The sequence below is a fragment of the Arachis ipaensis genome, chromosome B5 (genome assembly GCF_059453495.1).
Source record: "Arachis ipaensis isolate K30076 ecotype BB chromosome B5, ASM5945349v1, whole genome shotgun sequence".
Lineage (NCBI taxonomy): Eukaryota > Viridiplantae > Streptophyta > Magnoliopsida > Fabales > Fabaceae > Arachis > Arachis ipaensis.
The window spans coordinates 55,705,744-55,709,984 of NC_142440.1; the positions used below are offsets into that span (position 1 = coordinate 55,705,744).

The window sequence follows — 4,241 nt, forward strand, 5'->3', positions numbered from 1 at the left end:
TAAGAATTGGTTGTCATCCCCCCTCTTTTTCAATTGCTGAGGGTATGGAGCTTTTGGGATGTATGGCTTTAGCATTTCTCCTTTTTGGGAATTTGGACTTTATCTCGTTCCTTTTTCCCTTCATTTGAGTTCTTCTCTTGTGATTTCTTGGGAATTTCCTTCAATTCCTTCCCACTTCTGAGGGTGATAGCCTGACATTCCTCTCTTGGGTTTGGATCGGTATTTCTGCATAGGTTATGGCTGGGAATTTGCTTGAATAGGTAGCCAATTTGTGTCTCAAGTTTCTTGATGGCAGCATCTTGATTCTGCATATTGGACCGTACTTCCTCTCGGAATATTTTACTATCCTAGACTTCTTTGCATATTCATTCAAGTAGGGTCTCAATCCTTGAGAGTCTATCTTTGGATGATGGTGAGTTGGAGTTGGAGGGATGAGAATGGCCATTTTGGTTTTGATATGGATGTTGAGAGGTATTGTTAGGTGGGTGGTGATATGATCTCTGTGTGGAATATTGGTGAGCTGTATTATTGTTGGGGTTGTGACGTCTCTGATCTTGGCCTTGATCTTGTTGATTTCCCCACCCAAAGTTTGTGTGGTTCCTCCAACCAGGATTTTAAGTTTTGGAGTATGGATCATGGGCCGGCCTAGGTGAGTTTCCAATGTAGTTGGCTTGTTCCTGCTCACCCTCTGCTTCTACATTCACTCCTTCTTGGGTTGCTGATGAGGTGGTGATTGCTGCTACTTGGTTCCTCTCCATCTTCTTGGTAAGGTCAGCCAACTGCTTGGTAATCAGCTTGTTCTAGGCCAGCAATGCATCCACATTATTTAGCTCCATTACTCCTCTAGTGTTGCCTCTTTCAGAAGCATAGAAGTAGTCATTCTCCAGTACAGTCTCAATGACATCTATGGCTTCTTCTATGGTCTTCTTCTTGTTCAGAGATCCCCTAGATGAGTGGTCTACTGCCTTCTTTGATTCATAAGAAAGACCTTCATAGAAAATATGTAACTGCACCCATTAATTGAACATATCTGACGGGCACCTTCTTGTCAAGTCCTTAAACCTCTCCCATGCTTCATAGAGAGTTTCACCATCTTGTTGCCTGAAGGTTTGTACCTCAGCTCTTAACCTGTTGATTCTTTGAGGAGGATAGAATCTCGCCAAGAATTTATTCACCACATCTTCCCAGGTTGTTAAACTCTCATTCGGGAAGGATTCCAGCTATTTAGATGCTTTGTCCTTGATTGAGAAGGGAAACAGAAGCAGTCTATAGGTGTCAGGATAAACACCATTAGACTTCACAGTATCACATATCCTCAGAAATGTGGTTAGATGTTGATTGAGGTCTTCTTTGACACTTCCTCCGAATGAACAGTTGTTCTAAATCAGGGTGATGAGTTGTGGCTTTAGTTCAAAGTTATTGGCATTTATGGTTGGCTTTTGGATGCTACTTCCACAGTTTCCTGGGTTTGGATTGATATAAGAGCGTAGAACTCTTCTTTCTTGTCCAGCATGATGCACTGGACCTTCTCTGCCATGGTTGTGAGCCTCTTCTTCATGATAGTTCTCCATATTCTCATCCATGTCTGGTTCAAAGTACTCTTCCTCTTCCTCAACACCGACAACTCTCTTTCTTCTTGCTTCCCTCCTTAATTTAAGGAAGGTCCTCTCAGGTTCAGAGTCAACAGAAGTTGAAGCCCCGCTTCTTCTACCTGTCATATAACCAACAAGGCCAAAGCAAAAGGGAGATAGAGAATATTCTTGTTAAAAATGCTGTTAGTGTGAGTGATGCAATATATCAAACAGTTAGTGGGTTAGTGAACTGAATTGTAACAAATACGAGAACACCACAAACAGGTAGGGGTAAAGGGAAGAAAATAACTAAAACTGAAAGTAAATTACTCAAATAGAATTTAAATTAAACAAAATAAAAATGCTCAATCTATTTATCCACCAATTTAATCATTGTTGATACAAAATCAATCCCCGGCAACGGCGCCATAAACTTGATGCACGGAAACTTGTCTCTCAATAATTTTCCCTCGGCAAGTATACCGAATTGTCGTCAAGTAAAAACTCACAATAGAGTGAGGTCGAATCCCACAGGGATTGATTGGTCAAGCAACTTTAATTGGAGGAATGTTCTAGTTGAGCTAAGCAGAATTTGATTGGAGAATTGCAGGAAATTAAATGGCAGAAAGTAAAGGGCAGGAAATGTAATTACTAGAAATGAAGGACTGACTGTAAATGACGGAAAGAAAATTACATAATCTTAAATGGGGAATGGGGAAGATGAACATAAAAGTAAATGGCAGAAAGTAAAGAGAATGGGTAAGATCAGAAATGGGGAGTTCATTGAGCTCAGGAGATGTTGTATTCTCCGGATCAAGTTCATTTTCATCTCTTCATCAATCAATGCATTCATTGATCTCCTTGGCAATCTTATGTGATTGAATTCCAATTTCATGGTAATTCAATCTCTCAAATCTTGATCAATAGCCAATTCCTTGGTCTGATTGCTCATGAGAAGAGATATAGTGTGGTAACTGATTATACCACATGTATTTCCAAATCAAAATATTGGTAGGATTATATTTCACTATATCCATCCAAACCCCAATTTGGTCCAACATGAGAAGCATTTCTAGCATGATGTCTTCATTCCTCTTCCAAGGTTCCGAAGAGATCCAAGTATGAATAGCTTCTTTTCCAAGACAACTACCCAATTGGATGAAGATTGAAAGCTTTTTAGTATGATCAATAGAAAAGAAAGAAGAAGAATAATGAAAACTATTATTGATCCATCAAATTACAACAGAGCTCCCTAACCCAATGAAAGGGGTTTAGTTGTTCTTGGCATTGTCTTCCCTTTCCACGTTAGAGTTTACGTTAACTGAGTTAACGTGACTCTTAACATTGCCAATTGCCAATTTGGAGCGTTAGTGGTATTCACTTTTACCACTAACGCTTGAGCTCCCTTTCTTTCCACGTTAACTACCACGCTAATGTAGTTAACGTGGCAATTAACATGGGCCATGATGGTTTCGAAGGCGTTATTGGCAATCACTTTTCTCATTAACGTTGCAAGTTTATTCCCATTCCACGTTAGTGCTCACGTTAATTAGATTAACGTGGCTACTAATGTGGCTCTTTCTTGCTTCCTTTGTCCTGAAATCAAGCAAATAAAGTGCATCAAAGCTCTAATCCAAGTTATGAGACATGCATTATCCAATTTGTCATTCAATTCATGCATATTTCTCATAAAATCACATGAAATTCACAATGTTTGCTTCAATCAAGATGTAAGTGATTATCTACCCAAAACTTGCTTATTAACTAAGAAAATGCATGAAACTACCCTAAAACAGTAAAGAAAAGGCCAAAAAAACTGGCCAGAATGCCTTGGCATCACCGGTTGAGCCTCTCAAGGATTTGAAGGAACATCTGATGGGTGGATGGTGCCTGTTGTGTGAATGATGGTGGAGTAGAAGAAGGAGGAGTATCCAAAGACAGGCCTGCAGGAGGGCTCATCCCAATTGGTGTCTTGTACGCTGTCCGATATGCCCAAAGCGCATCTTGTAGCCTCGGCTTGTCCATTAGTCTGGGGGTGGTAAGCAGTCGCCACTTTATGAACAATGCCGTGTTTCTTCAGTAGACCTGCTAATCTCCTGTTATAAAAGTGAGTGCCTTGATCACTCACGATTGCTCGTTGTGATCCAAAGCGACAGATAATATGATTTCTAATAAAAGAGACAACCGTGTTAGCATCATCAGTACGGGTAGGAATTGCTTCCACCCCTTTAGAAACATAATCTACAGCTAACAATATATATAACAAACCACTAGAGTTTGGAAATAGACCCATGACGTCAATGCCCCAAACATAAAAAATTTCACAAAATAGCATAAGCTGCTGGGGTATCTCATCCCTCTTAGATATATTCCCAAACCTTTGGCAGCGGGAACAAGATTTACAGAAAGCAATAGCATCCTTAAAAAGAGTGGGCCACCAGAATCCAATGTCTAAAATTTTTCTAGCAGTTCTTTGAGGACCAAAATACCCACCACTCTCAGATGAGTGGCAGGCCTCTAAGATTGATTGGAATTCTAATTGAGGCACACACCTTCTAATTATCTGATCAGCACCATACCTCCATTAATATGGGTCATCCCATATATAATATTTGGACTCGCTTTTCAGCTTGTCCTTCTGATGCTTAGTAAAATTGGGAGGGAAGGTGT

At 40.1% G+C, this 4,241-nt stretch overlaps 1 pseudogene; it reads left to right on the plus strand.

Moving 5' to 3' along the window:
• The first annotated feature begins 1,028 nt into the window (after positions 1-1,028).
• LOC148564245 (small nucleolar RNA R71) lies at positions 1,029-1,130 on the plus strand (annotated as a pseudogene).
• The last annotated feature ends 3,111 nt before the right edge of the window (positions 1,131-4,241 follow it).